The sequence below is a fragment of the Artemia franciscana genome, chromosome 5, assembly GCF_032884065.1.
Source record: "Artemia franciscana chromosome 5, ASM3288406v1, whole genome shotgun sequence".
Taxonomy (NCBI): domain Eukaryota; kingdom Metazoa; phylum Arthropoda; class Branchiopoda; order Anostraca; family Artemiidae; genus Artemia; species Artemia franciscana.
The window spans coordinates 45,630,538-45,647,080 of NC_088867.1; positions in this window are offsets into that span (position 1 = coordinate 45,630,538).

Sequence of the window (16,543 nt, forward strand, 5' to 3'; positions counted from 1 at the left end):
AATGAAGTGAAATATGATATTTTGAAATGGTTAAGTGGAAAATTACACAACCATTCGTGCATCTTAAAAAATTAAGAAAAAAGCAGAATTTAATTTTAATTAAGAAGACCCTCATGTGCAGTTGTACACATTTTGGTCGTAGCTGGTGCCAAAATCAAAAACAAGAAAGAACAGAAAAAATAAGAAAACAAGAAAGCTGAGCTTATTTTCGTAATTTGCACATCCTAGTTACTTTTTTCAAAGTTTCTTTTATAACCCTTGTAGATGTGAAGACTATCAAGCATCTTTATAATTTAGATAATCTCTAGTAAGGATTTTAACCACTCTCAGAATGAACCTCGAGATGAGAACACTTTATTTTCTCGCCAAAGCTCTAGTATGAAAGGGCCTCACTGACTATGGTAGCACGAATGGTATTTGGAATGAAGGAAGTGGTGTTGCTAAGATCACAGAGCGTCAAATTAAAAACGGGCGTCGAATAAAAAAAAAGGAAAAATGGATAAAAAATCAGCGAAAAGTAAGCTAAAAAATCCATAGCACAAAACCACTTTGGTGCTATACAAAAATAGCACCAAGCGGCTAAAGAGGGTGTAGCTTTCCTTTGAAGGTCTATTTGTCTTTTGGAATCAACAAATTATTTATGTGTGAATTTTTACAGACAAAAAGTGTTGTCGAATTTAATTAATTAACTTTGCTTCCCTTCAACGTGACAACCCTGACAAAAATGTGCAATTATCCTAAGCCCTTCATAATTCTGAAAACATCAAGTGAAGAATTTTCGAAAATCACAGTTTTTAGGCATGAATTGACCTAGGGTGGGTCCAGGTGACAACAAATGGGATCTTATCTGTTAGCCAGTACACACTCGAGAATTTCTGTCTGAAGGTATGTAGACCCAACAAGAATGAACTGTGGGTGAAAAAATGAGCGAAAAGTCGGCTAAATATACATCGTACAAAACAACTTAAGGGAATGTAACTTTCCTTTATTTCAGTTTCTACAGATAAAAGCCCTGTAACATTTAAATAGCTAGTTGTCATTTAAATCTTCTGAGCTTGATCTGTTTCGTCACGTGTTTTCTGGCGGAAAATCTCTTCCTAGATAATGTATCTACTATGGGTCGCCTCCCCGTAGTAGCATAATATTTGTATGCATGGATATATAATGAGTTGGAGGTAATGGGCTTGAGACTGTCTATGCAGAATTTCGACTCTTGTTGATAGAAGAAGATCGCCAAGAACTGAAAACCATGTTGTGACCAGGATGGGCCCAGGATTGCACAAAGCCTCCATTCATACACGGGGTCCCAGGGGCTTCTTGCTGTCTGGTTCAAAGCCAACTTAACCGCTTCGTGTAGACTTGAGAAAATGTGCTAGTTTCTGTCCAGCACTGGTTCTGGGACAATTGCTTTTCCTGAGGCTAAACTAGTCCCAATGTTGTAAAGAATATGAAAATTGGAAAATTACAATGTCAAAAAATGACTATCGTATCGACATTTTGACAGACGAATCGATCTGGACTTATTAGGAGTTCTAGAAACTCTTATCCCAAGGGTAGGAAGCACAAAATTAGGTGATATAGAGTTTGTTTACTCAGGTAGGAAGGATGGGGACATAGACAGAGAGTAGGAAAGAACAGCGCAGTTTTAGAAAAGGTAGTGAATGTGCCAACCAGATTTTCATTCTTAGTTTAATAATTGAGAAGTGTTGTCAAACTACCTTTGGTCCTCAGTATTGTAGATTATGAGCAAGCGTTCGATTCTATTGATAGGAGAGCTTAGTGCTATGTACGAGAATAACACTGCTGCAGTTAAGGTAGGAAATGAGGTTAGCAGCTGTTCTTTTATTAAATCAGGAGTTAAGCAGTGTTGTGTTCTATCCACCTTTATATTGATCATTTTGATGGACTTTGTCTTAAGGAGCACAGGAAAGACAATGGGAGACCACAAAATCAAATGGGGAGGAAAGATTCTCCTGGACTTGGATTATGCAGATGATTTGAGCGTCCTACATGAAAGTGTGAGCAAAATGAATGAACTTTTAGAGGTTTTGCGAGTTCAAAGTGCTACAATAGATTTGAAAATTAATATTTAAGAAGATTAAGTCACTAAGGCTAGGAATAAGTGAAAATGAAAAGGTGACATTGGGTATCAAAAATACTTGGTAGTATTATTAGTAAAGAGGGTGGAAGCGGTGAGGATGTTAAAAGTAGAACCTAACCTAGTTGAAACCTCAGTGAGTCAAGAATTTTCAAAGGAGGTGCCACTGGGATTAGGCATTGCATGATTTCCCAGTAGGAAACGGGGGAAAAAATAAAACTTTTTAATATCAATTAGCTAAAGAGACACTTTTTGAAATTTGTACACAAAATATAAGTTTAAGTAGACTAAGTACCAAAGACATTGTTTATATTGGTGAAGTGGAAATCTTAATGTACACAGCAATATACGTATGTAAGAATTAGGAGAAGCTAGAAATTCAATTTTCGGTACTTATTTCTTATAGCCACCACACGCAAGAAGTGAAGTTAGGTTAATTCTAATGAAACAATACTTACTTCATAGCATACAGAATATTTGTAGCTAACACACTTTGCATACAGACACACTATACTTTACCCCCAACCCCGCCCCTAATGTGCAAATATATAGCCCAAATTATATATTTCCAATGCATTTTCCACTGTAACTTGGTTTTCCAAGTTACACTGAGAAGGACTTGGCCGAGGTCTTGGCTGATAAAATCCTAGTTTTTTCTCACCTATTTGATTTGATTTTTCATTTATTATATGCTTTCTTTTTTTTTGTTTCATACGTCTTATAAAGTCAATTTGCATAACTTGAGTCTCTCGTTCCTGGCCCGCGGACGTCGAGAAGAGTGAGCCAGGGGACAATGCCCCTTCACCCTACGAAATCAGAATATATTAAAAAAAAATCAAAAATTGGAGAGCAAAAAATATTTCAATTTAAATATTGGCAAAAGAAAGCTCTTGGTAGCAATTGGTCCATCTGAGAAATTTTTGGCAGCACTCATTTTCTGGGACTACAAGTACTAAACCACCTGCAAAAGCAGAACTTTTGACGTTCTGATCAAAATGGTTATCGTAAATTTTGATCTAAGACCTAGTAAGACTGGAGGAGGGGCGTTTTAGGACGTATGGGGCGTTGAAGAGGCGCCAGTTTGCCCTCGGATCCGTTTTGGCTCTTAAAACAGGCCAAAGAATAGGTGGCTTGAGAGAGAATGAGCTCTCTCCTAAGTTACTACGACCAACGACTCTTCAAGATCAGGCCGGAATGGCCTCATCATCAAGTAAAAAAAAAACTACAATTCACCTACCATTTTAATTGCTCTTTTAAGACTTTTTCATAAATCTTTTTTTCTTAGTCATAAAAAAAAATGATATGACATATGGCTGAAACTGGACACTTAGGAAAGCACTGGTACAAGTCGAGGAAAAGTTTAAGGTAAAGCAAGTAAGAATCTGGAACTTTTTTTTTTGTGAATAAACTATCCTTTTAAGTTTTTTTACATATAGAAAGTAGCAAATGTTCTTAATGCTTAAGGCTGGACGGACTCGGAAAGAATCTTCCTATACCTCCCATGTTAAACATTTGGAGTTTGCCTGACGTTCCTGAATTAGTGATTTTGGCGGTTTTTATGTCAATAGAAGTAAAAAAATCTGGTGAATATTTTGGCATAATCAAATCTTAAAGCCGACAATTATTTTTTTTATAATTCCAAAATAATTATAAAACCTGTTTCGGGTTTGCATTCTAGATTGCTATGCTTGACATTGTTGTTGTGGGTATCAAAAAATAGAGCAAAAAATTTTCTATTCATCAATAAGAAGCTTTTTTCTATAATATATACCTCCTGGCTGCAGTCCCTTCAAATACTTTACATATTTGTGTTCCGAAATCAAAATTTCCCCTCAAAAGGTTAGATTGAGCTGTAATCGGAGCATCTAAGAATGCAAAAATTACACCAAGGGGCTAACCACTCGGATTGTTCAGGAGCGATTCAGTCAAGCATTATTTAGTTCTAACCTGTTTAAACAGAGTCTAGAGAAGAAGTAAGGTGCAGACACCAAACTGCCGGTTAATGAATATATAAGAAAATTGTATTGTATAAATAATTAAGGATAAGCTATGTCTAATCCTAGAGATAAATTGAACACAGCACAAGGGCCGAATAAGAAGCAATGGTTTTATTTTAAAAAGATTGATCTATCGTTTTGGTTTAATTAAAATAAATTCAGGACAAATTTATGTATTGTAGTATAAGTACAATTTTGCATAATCTTCGTACTGAAATAAGAATTAAAAATATATAAAACAAGCTAATTAATAACTAATGAATGAAACAAAATAACGAATGAACGAAACAAAATGTCCCCAGAATATTTAAATTTGTTATAGCAAAACCCGAGTCTTGCTGTAGAACTACCAAAGCAAACTACAAAAGCAGTCAATGACCAGTCTCAAGTCCAAGGCCTTTCCAAGAAACAATCCCACCCCTTGGTAAATAAACCCCAATAAAAATTACCCATACTAAAGCAGTCAAATGACCAGTCTCAAGTCCAAGTCCTTTCCAAGAAACAATTACCCTTTAGTAAGTGAACCCCGATAAAAATGGTCAAAACCCTAATAAAGTTCTTATATAGTTCTTGTTATTGACCACAGTAACATGGGAAAAAAAGAAATATACGAGGGCTCCATTTGCCAAATGTGCAGGCCCATCGTGAAAAGTTGAAATTAAATTATCGGGCTAGAGGCAGACCGCGTTTACCAAAATATATGTTAGAAGACTTAACGGATGCTTCGGTTCACGACGAATCAAGTTCCGAAGGAATTGGAACAAATTCCCCTTTTGTGTTGAAAGTTATCACTTCTGGAAGAAATTTGGGGTCAGACCTTCTAAAAGGCTCAAGCGGGATTGTGGATCTGCCTTACCTTTTTGAGAATTATGAAAAGCTCGTGATTCACCACATGTAAGTTTTTTCTTTGTCTTTCATTTTACGTCATTGATTTACTGCTATCAAAATTATTAGGATGGGGAATTATTCTGGGTTGCAATTAATACAACTTGTACCTTATTAATTCTTGATAATTGTCTTTTCTGCTATAGAGAAAGAATGTTCGATAACTTTTAAAGATATTTTCATCCCAAAACAACAGAACGCTCCGACGGTATCTACTTAAGTTAGTTTAATTTCACTATTGTTGGTTTTACCAACAATTTAAAGCTTATATAGAATAGTCGGCAGTTGTTTCGCTATTTCTTTAGCAATCTCATCTTCGTTTAGACAAGACAAGATTTATTTCTACAAAACGGCTATCACAAGCCCAAAAGGGCCAAATTCACATTTTAGTCTCAATAAAAAAAATTAAAAAAAATGGTGAATGCCAATCAGTAATAAATATCAAACCAGTTTAAACTCATAAAATTGCAATCAGTAAAAAAGTCAAACCATAAAAAGTCTTAAATTAAAACCGGGAAAACAAATATAAACAAAATGACAATTTAGTTTACCTTGCAAGAATTGTAAAGTTTGCAGTTGCAAAATAAGCATTAAAACTATAAGTTAAAAGTGGAGCGATAAGAGCGAAGGGTTAGTAATTTAAAATTTCAAATATGTGAAGGATGAACGTTCTTCTATATCTTTCAGTGGAAACTCTTATTTGGGCAAGAAGGGGGATTTTTGTTGAATTAGAACGTGGGGCAGTGGCGAATGCAGGGGGCACCCTCCCCCTGACATAGTAGTAGATTTGTGGTTGGGACCGCTTGCTCTGGTTCTTTTAGGGATGAATTTTTTTATATTTGGTTTTTAATAGTCGAGTTTTTAGTAAGTTTTTAGTTATTAAGGCTGTTTCTTTTTGCAAACAAGTTTGAAACAAGGTTTCAGTTACTTTTTGTAGTCTCTATTAGATTTTTATTAATGACACATGTCCCCAAAAAGTATTCAATTAAATTCAAGTTTATCAAGGGGATCTGTCCGTATTACCACAAATGCCAACTGGGAGGCGAAAATTTAAATTCGTAAGAAGGGGAGATTTAAAATTCTGACTTAATCCGCTGCTAATAGCAACAATAAGAAAGCATTATATTTCTATTTCTTTGTTCTATTTTTCCTGCTACACCATCAAACGAACTATTACTTAATGTTTAATCAACAATTAGTTGCAAAGAATGTATGATACCAAAATATGGTACTAATTTTTTTTTTTGACAATACGAAGTTTCAGTAACTCGCTATAGTCGCCAGAAGTGCAAATGCTAAAAATTATGCAGAAAAGATTTAATATATTGTTTTTCTGTAGAGGGTGAACAACCTTTTAATTGTGTTTTATGGTGAGGTGGTTCTTATAAACTTACTTTTTTTGTATCAATATTTCTAATTGACTTCAATTTCAATAGAACTCATCAGATTTTATATTAAATTAAAGTCCATGTCCACTACCTACCCACGACTTAGAAATTGTTGCAGTTCCCTTTAAATTGTTGGTGTTTCTTTGTCCACAAGTTTATCGGAGTAACCTTTCATGTAGACCCCCCCCCAAAAAAAAAAAAAAATCCTAGATCCGCCCCTGACGTGGCGGGTGGGTAAATATTCACTAGGGAAAGGAGAAGTAGTACAAGGGTTATGCACGATATTGTTGGCAAAATAATAAGGAAATTTGTACTCTCATTTCCTTAAGGGTGACTAGATTTGCTCTCCGAAGAAGGGAAATGTAAGGCCCTTTACCCTGTTTGAAAATAATTCTTAGACACGTTTTTTGAACTGCCTCTATTCTGTCCCACAATTCATTGGACATGCCAGAATGGTAAACAGAGAAGCAGAAAAAAAGCACAAAAAAAATGTATTAATCCAAAAACGTTCAGAAATAAAATGAAAAAAAAACAAGTTTTTGAACTGAAAGTAAGGAGCGACATTACAACTTAAAACAAGCAGAAATTACTCTGTATATTAAAAGGTTTTCTCCCTTCTCAACGCTCTGCTCCTTACGCTAAAGTTTTTTTTACTTTTTTACTCCCTCCTCAACGCCCCGCTCTTTACGCTAAAGTTTTTACAGTATTAAACAGTAGATCTTTTAAATTATATTTTTGGTAAAAAATAAGGAGAGGGGCACATTTGATGGAAGGCCTAAAAATTCAGAAAAGAACTTAAAACAACCATAAGTAGCTACTTATACTATTCCTAAGAGCGAATGCTTTGCTATACCCCACCCCTCGCCCCTCTTTAAGCGTCAGTTTATAGCCCATTATATATTTTCCCATTACATTTTGAAATAGCCCCACTTTTTACTTCTGTATTAATTTATGACGAAAGCTAATCAATCTGCGAAAAAAATGAGTCGCGCTATTCTGAAATAAATAAAAAAAAAACAAGTTTTTTCAACTGAAAGTAAGGAGCAACATTAAAACTTAAAACGAACAGAAATTACTCCGTATATGATAGGGGCTGTTCCCTTCTCAACGCCTTGCTTTCTACGCTAAAGTTTGACTCTGTCTCACAACTCTCCATTAAAAAAAAAAAAAACTTGCTATTTTAAAAAATAAAAAAATATACTATGACGTTTAGAGGTGTTTCCCCTTATTTTCCAAACTCGTAACTCGAAGAAGAGGGGGATATGTTGGGGGAACTTTCCTTGGAGGAGTTTGTCATGGGGGAAGAAAATTTTCATGAAGGGAGCCCAGGATTTTCTAGTATTATTAAAAAAAAAAATAATGAAAAAATAAATATGAAAAAGCTTTTTTCAACTGAAAGTAAGGAGAAGCATTAAAGCTTAAAACGAACAGAAATTATTAAGCATACGATAGGCTCACCTCCTCCTAATACCTCGCTCTTTACGCTAAAGTATTTTTAGTAATTTCAACTATTTATTCTACGGCTTTTGTGATTCAGGGGTCATTCTTAAGAAATTGGGACAAAATTTAAGCTTTAATGTAAAGAGCGAGTTACTAACGAGGGGTTAGCCCCTTCGTATACGTAATAAAAACATGAGAATACAGAAGTTAGTTACGTAAGCTAATTTGTAGGTTACGTATATCTTTTACTAATAAAAAGATTCGTAAAAAATTAAAATTTTTAGTTGCCTTTTTAAGTAACCAAAAAATCGGACGGCAACTAGGCATCCTCCCCCGCTCCATTTTTTCTCAAAATCATTCGATCAAAACTATGAGAAAGCACTTTAGACAAAAAAATAAATATTAAAATTTCGGTTTAATTATTCATCTGCGGAGAGCCAAAATCAAAACATGCATTGATTCAAAAACGTTCAGAAATTAAATAAAAAAAAAAAACAGTTTTTTTAACAGAAGTAAGGAGCGACATTAAAACTTAAAACGAACAGAAATTACTTCGTATATGAAAGGGGCTGCTTCCTCATCAACGCCCCACTCTTTACGCTAAATTTTTTACTGTTTTAAAAAGTAGAGTTAAGAGAAAGAGTCAAACTTTAGCGTAAAGAGTGGGGCGTTGAGGAGGAAACAGCCTCTTTCATATACGGGATAATTTCTGTTCGTTCTAAGTTTTAATGTTGCTCCTTACTTTCATTTAAAATACTTGTTTTTTTATCTAATCATTAAAAAGTACGGATAAAGGTTCTGAAAGAATGTCTGCAAAGGCTTTAAAGGATTTGAGAAATAAACTAGCTAATTTGATCCTCCTAACTCATAAAAGAATATTGGTATTTTTAATCGTACTAATAAGAACTTTGTGAATTACTCGAATAAAAATTTAAATGATAGTTGAGATGCAACTGAATTTGGGGCACGGATTTTTACTTTGAATTTGATTTTAGGGAGTCAAGTGAGACTTAATTTTCTTGGAATTTGGTTAGTAATTTCCGTTGGAATTTGTTAAATCGACACGGGTCTGTTTAGAGGGCATTTCCTATCATGCCCCAAAGGATTTTGTAAAGTTTTGAAATACTTGGCTTTCCTGATTGGTAGTTCCAGGACAGTTTTTGGCTTGGTTACATACATAAATAAAATTGGGTGGTTTAATCTGACAATGAAATACAACAAACTTTCGGTTAGATCGTATAATTTCCACTTCTCGCCCATTTCTAGCTATATTTTATATTTTATTTCATATTTTAATTACCCTACATCGCTCACTACTCTACATACTACCTGTCCTTTTTGAAGCTATAGCACTTTCCTTTCTACCAAAACAATAAAATCGCTACTTTACTATTTTACTTCCTCACAACCAATTAGCATTTTATTTACAGGTGCCAAGACATCAATTTGGTTTCAAATATGATGTTTTCTAAAGAACATAGAGCTGGATTGCACTCAAGACTCATCTTCAAATGCGAATCATGTCATGAGGAAGCCACAATTCACACAGAAAAACCCCTTGCTCCTAGAAGGCTTAAAAAAAAGACTCAACGAAAACCGTAGTCAAAAAACGGAAAAGGACTGATTTTGATAGTGTGAATACTATCAGAAAGAAACACAAAACAGAAACAGGAACAGTAAGTGTCAACAAAGAGGTAGTGGTTGGTGCAATAAATGGTGGAATGACTCACGCCCAGGTTCAAGAACTTTTCTCTACCATTGGAATAAATACCCCGTCTCAAAAAGTCTTTACGAAATTTGAGAAAGAAATTTGCGTAGAATTGGAAAAAGTTCTCTATGACTATCTTATCGAAAATGAGAAAACCGAGCGAAGGATGGCACTGGAAGCAGGTGAGAAAATTCACCCAAATGGAGCTGTAGAGACATGTGTTATAGTTGATGGAAGCTGGTGTACACGAAGTTATGGGAATAGATATCGTGCACTCTCAGGCTGTGGAGTGGTGATAGGTTTCTATTCGAAGAAACTCTTAAATCTAGGAATTAGGAACAAATATTGCTGTACTTGCGTGAAATACAATAATCAAGTTAATAGATCTGTTCCTAAACATACATGTTTTATGAACTGGCAGGGGCCCAGTACAGGTATGGAGTCAGATATATTAGTTGACGCATTCCAAATAGCAACATCCATGCACAATCTAACATATACTCGATTTGTTGCCGACGGCGATTCAAGTACCCATTCTAAAATTATAGCAAGGGTACCATATGGCAGAAATGTAGAAAAAATTGAGTGTTCTAATCATGCGTGCAAATGCTTGAAAAACAGACTATATAAGAAGCAGCATGAAAATGCCGAATGCAGAAGATTTCTTAGTGCGGCAATAATAAAGAAAATGTGTGATTTTGCCAGAAATGCAATTGTATGTGCCACCACAGAGAAGAAAAGCGTGAAGGATCTCATCAGTGCGCTGAAGGCAATTCCTCTACATTTTTTTCCGTGGCGACCATAGATTTTGTCCTACACGCTGCTTGTTCTCCGGGAAAGTTCTACAGGTCAATCCTGAAGACACCCCTAGCAACATCTTTCTCAGCCATGTGTATTCAGCCTTTGATACCCTGACCAGAAGGGCTCGTCTACTGATAGGAAACCACACGAGCAACCTGGCAGAATATTTTATGAGCATAGTTGCAAGGCTTATAGGTGGCAAAAACATCATGGTTAGCCAAAGTGCGCGATATACCACCCGTGTTAAAGCAGCAGGAATCCGATTTACGAAAGGTCACTCAGCTCGCCTTGAAATATTTCGAAGAACTGTAGGATCTACACCAAGTAGGCAGTTGAAAAAACTTGCACAACCGCGGGCCATGACTACTGCTCGACGTAAAAACTGTCTGCTAAAAAGCGCCTTTTCACTAATGCTTCCACAAAACTCCCTTCAAAAGAAATCAGGGAGCCAACCGGAGCAGACAAAAACTACGGCTCGAACGCAACTGCTCCGGCTCTTGATTGCAGTGCGCTCGAAATTGCAAAAACAGATTTTTGACTCGTCTTCAATGTACTGCAACAGATATCCTCAGTATCGAAAAAGCCACTAGGCTTCAGAGAAATTCTATCGATAATAGCTGGATAGAATACAGAAAAAACAGAATTACAGCTTCCGTAGCTGGTGCTGTTTGTAAAAGGCGGTTGAAGACTGTGGGCTCATTAGTTCGGCAGCTGCTGTATCCCAGAAACCGCCAAACAAAGGCAATGGAGCATGGTCAGATGTATGAGCCTGTAGCTATTGCAGCTTTTGCAAAGAAAATGGGTTGCATTGTGAACTCTGCTGGGCTTTTCATTCACAAGGAATATGGGTTTCTAGGGGCCAGTCCGGACGGGATAGCAATTTTTCCTTCGGGTGAGAAGGCTCTTGGAGGTGAAGTGCCCTTTGACAGCAAAAGGGCTTACATTGGAAGAGTGGATAGCGCTTAAAAAAAATACATGTCTAGAAAAGAAAGTTAATAGTGAAATAAAGCTGAAAAGAACACATGACTACTATTACCAAATTCAAATGCAATTGGAATGTTGTGACATTGATTTTGTATACTTTGTAATATTTTTAGGGGAAGAGGAATTATATTATGAAAAGATTGGTCGTGACCGTGAATTCTGGTCTAACAAAATGCTGCCAAATCTAAAAAAATTTTATTTTGAGGCACTGTTACCCGAAATTGTCGACGGAAGGTTGCCAAGAAGTATGGAGATACGAGAACCGTTTATATAAATCCAACTGTGCTAGGTATTGGTAGTTATCATGTGTCATTACAGTCTTATCCGAATACAAATTCAGATATACAAATACTCAAGCAACAATCGAACTTTAGAATATTTTTTAATGAACCCGTATGGATAAGCTAAATAAAAAGAACAAGTTTTTTTTAACTGAAAGTAAGGAGCGACATTAAAACTTAAACGAACAGAAATCACTTCGTATATGAAAGGGGCTGCTCCCTCCTCAACGCCCCGCTCTTTACGCTAAAGTTTTTTACTGTTTTAAAAAGTAGAATTGAGAGAAAAAGAGTAAAACTTTAGCGTAAAGAGCGGGGCGTTAAGGAGGAAGCAGCCCCTTTCACATACGAAGTAATTTATATTCGTTTTAAGTTTTAATGTTGCTCCTTGCTTTCAGTTAAAAACATGTCTTTTTTTCATTTAATATCTGAACGTTTTTGAACTAATGCATGTTTCGATTTTGGCTCTCCACAGATGAATAATTAAAACGAAATTTCATATTTATATGGCTTTCTCATAATTTTGATATAATCACTTTGAAAAAAAAGGAGCAGGGGAGGAGGCTTAGTTGCCCTCCAATGTTTTGGTTACTTAAAAAGGCAACTAGAACTTTTAATATTTTACGAACGTTTTTGCTAGTAAAAGATCTACGTAACTTACGAGTTAGCTTACGTAACGAACTTCTGTATTCTGTTAGTGTTAAATTTTAATGCTGCTCCTTACTTTCAGTTGAAAAAACTGTTTCATATTTATTTTTGTATTGTTCTATTTTGAAATAAGGCAAGAAATCCTGCGCTCCCTTCATGGAAATTTTCTTCCCCCATGACAAATTCATCCATGGAAAGTTCCCCCAACATAACCCCCTGTTCTCAACCCCCCTCCAACCAAAAATCCTCCTGAAAACGTCTGTACATTTCCCAATAACCATTACTATATAAACACTGATCAAAGTTTGTAACTTGTAGCCCCTTCCACGGGGATTCTGGTGGAATAAGTCGTCACAGTTCGCATCTAGCATTCATTCAGTGCAGTCGCATTTCGCTAGCTCTGATAATTTGTGACGTATGATTTGACCAGTCAACAACTAATTGAATTTAAGCCGGATTAACTCTGTACCTGTTTGGAATAAATAACGAGTGAAATACTTTTGAACTTGTAATTGAAACTTGTTAGATAAATTTATAAACTTGTATATGGTTACGGCTTAATGATTATTTATGGATTGTGGCTGTGAGTTAGTATTCAGCACTACTATCATCTGACTCGTGCATTGAAATATTCGGATTACTTGCAAATCACTGGATTACTAGCCCCACTCAAAGATAAGTTATTATTTATTCTCATTGCATTCATTTAGCCAGTGTGGATCATTTCATAATTGTGCTTATTGAGAACTTCTCTGTGGATATACCTCTTTCACTTAATTGTTTTTGGACTGATGCCGAGCCGTGAGTGAAATTTGCTTATCATGGACAATTGGAATACCAGTACGCTTTATTATTGCCCAGTTTTGAATTTTGCTCAGCACAATCTCGATGAGGGGTTGGACCATCAGTCTATTGTGAAATACGCTAGTGATTTTTTCCCGTATGAAGATGTTCTTGGAGCTAAGAAACTTTTATGTAGCAATTGCTTCCCAGATGAGCCTATACCTCGTCGTTCGGGATCCAGTGCTAAGAATAGTTCATTGTCGGACATTATCGCTACTCTTTCTCGCTGCTCTGCAGAAAATATTGATATTCCAGAGTTCGTGATCAAATCCCCCTCTGAAGTCCCTAGCATTCCGGCGTCAGCTTATTCTATCCTTACCGCCAAAGTCAACCAGTGCCTTGATCAGTTAAAATCGCTTGCTCACCTCAATAGTCCAACAACGTCTATTAATAGTTCTTTGGTCTCAGATAGTAAGGGTACCAATCACAAACCCTCGTACGCCGTTGTTCTTAAATATCCACCTCCAGAACTAAGAGACCCCGTTTCTCGCAAGAAAAAGCTTGATTTTTTCGCCGGACATGACGGTATTGTGTCGGTAAAGTCCGATCCGGTAAGGAAAAGATGGGTTGTTGTTACGCGGGATAAAGTTTCCGCCAATTCTCTTGCCGCATCTGCTGTTGCGAGCTATCCAAATATTCTTGCTAAAGTGATTGATCGCAAACCTCTTGGAGTAATTAGGGGACTTCCCGATAGTGTTTCTAGCAGTATACTCATCTCCGCTATTCCTGGTCTTGTTGAGGCCAGCCAGATCGGCTCTTCTCATACATTCCGTTTAGAGTTCCTTGATTCCGCTGCACTAAAATCTGCCATCGCTACAGGTCTGCGCTTGGGTTACGAGTCTTTTAAAATATCGGAATACAAAGAATTGCCAAGACGGTGTCTTAGATGCCAAAGTATCCATCATTCGTTAGCTCACTGCCCATGTACCCCGAATGAGATGAAGTGCTCTAAATGTTCTGGATGCCATTCCAATACTAAAGACAATCCTTGCTTAGAGGCTCCGAAATGTGCCAACTGCGGCGAAGCTCATGTTTCCTATAGTATGAATTGCCCAGTGATAAAACGCGCTCTGAACTCTGCTCCAAAATGAACCAAGCCACTATTTTAAGTTTTGCTTCTCTTAATATTAACGGCACAAAAGACAAAGACTTGTTAATTAATGAATTATTAGTCCATGACATAGTGTTCTTGCAAGAACATCTTTTGACCAAATCAAACGTTTCTAGCCTGAAACGATCTTCTGTCCACCATTTCTTTTCGCAAGAAGCCAAGAAAACTAGAGGCCGCCCTTCCGGTGGCCTAGCAATTTTTTTCCGTTCCCCATCAAAGCCCTCTGTGATTCATTGTGATGATAACATCTTAGCGATTCAATGTGACAGTACCGCCTTTATAAACGTTTACTTACCTTGCGATCGACGTTCTATAGCATCGTTCACATCTTTCGCTAAATGTTGCTCCAGTTTAAAGTCTCTACTCGAAAGTCTACGTTTGAAAGACCTAAATTGGGTTTTAGCTGGTGACCTTAACTGTGACATTCTTGGTACCTCCGATAGATCAATCCTCTTGCTAGAATCCCTTCCTAGCATATATCACGTCGCAGTTAAGAGCCTCCCATTCACGTATATTCATAACAGAGGCTGTTCAAAATCGAACCTGGATCACGTGATCTCTTCCAGTTCCAGCTTAATATCATCGATTGTCAGGGTGGACGAAGAGAAGATTGACGACGATCACCTTATTCTTAGCTGTAATTTGTCCTGTGAGCTATCTGGCAAAATACTTTCGGCTCAGCCGAAGTGGCATACGACGTTGAATTGGGATCGTGCTAATGTCCCACTTTACCTTGCTACGCTAACTGCTTTACTCTCGACCATAAAAGTGCCATATCACCTGCTGCAAACGTCAGTTTCCTCGCCTTCAAGTACAGTTGACCTAAATTTCTATTATTGTCAAATCGTCCATTGCCTTAAATCAGCTTCCAAAGCTGCAGTGCTTGTGGATAAAGTTAGGATTGGTACAAGAAAGCCTAATTGGAACGTTGATCCTGAAGTAAAACGTGCTAAGCAAAAAGCCAAATTTTGGCTACGTATGTGGATATCATGTGACCGACCATCTTCCGGAGCTGTTTTCTCTGTGAAACAAAAGTGTAAACTTGAATATAAGGCCAGTTTGAAGAGGGCACGCTTGAATGCATGGCCAGGCCCCACCGATAAGGCCTCCTGGAATAAGGTTATTAATAGTGATAAATGTTCCCCATCTACCCTATCTTGTCTCCAGCTAGTTAATTTTGTTGATCATTATAAGCGTGTGTTCAGTGTATTTAACAGTTTTCTTCAGTCTTTTTATTATAAGTTGCTTAAACCGCTTTTACCATACCGTCTCCTGCAGGCTCATGTCCAGCCTGTAGCAATATCTGAAATTCGCCGGGCTTTAAGAAAAATTAAGCGTTCAAATAGCCTTGATAGTGACGGCCTTTCTTACCGATTTTTTGCTTATGATTGTCCTGCTCTACTTAACCATCTACAAATATTTTTCCAGTCTTGCTTAGCACAGTCGCTTGTTCCTGATAGTTTCCTTTGTGGCCGTGTAACGTCTATTCAAAAGCGAGGCAAGGACCCCACGTCATGTGTGAATTATCGTCCCATTACAGTATCGTGTTTCTTAAGTAAGTTGCTTGAACATTTGTTACTACCAGAAATTGAGTCGAATTGTGATTTTACGCCTTTTCAATTTGGTTTTCGGAAAAGTTTCGGTTGCTCCCATGCACATCATGTTTTAAGCCGACTCATGAAAGATGCCGTAAAAGCTAAAATGTCTTTATACTGTCTTACTGTTGATATTTCTGGAGCTTTCGACAATATTGTGCACTCTCAGGCTCTATTTTCCCTTGCGTCTTCAGGTGTTAATCCTTCCGTACTAAGTTTATTGTCTTCTTGGTATTCAAAGTCTAAAATTCAAGTTACCTGGAATGGCCAAATATCTGACCCGGTAAAAATTAATAAGGGAGTTCGGCAAGGTGCCGTATTGTCTCCTAGTATATTTAAATGCGTGCTTGCATCGTGCCTGCGTCCCCTTAGAAGTTCTGTTTTTTACGGTAATACTGGTTTGTCTTCTATTGCATATGCAGATGACGTTCTTCTTGTTGCCCGGACTCACCGTGGATTGCTTTCTAATTTTACTATATTAACCAATGAACTATCTAAGATTGGACTGTCAGTTAATGCGTCTAAATGCGAGTTTATTTGTTTTAATAGCCCTTATGCGGTCGCTCCATTCGTTACTGGGACTGCAGTTCTACCATGTTCTTCTTTAGTTAGTTGGCTTGGTCTGTGTTTCGGCCCAACACTTTCCGCTACCTTTCATCCCTAGTGAATCAAGCCGTGAAAAACCTACGCGTCGCTTACGGAAAAATATCCCCAAACAAAAGCCGTTACAACCGCAACGGTTTGTGCATGATTTATAACGCTTATTG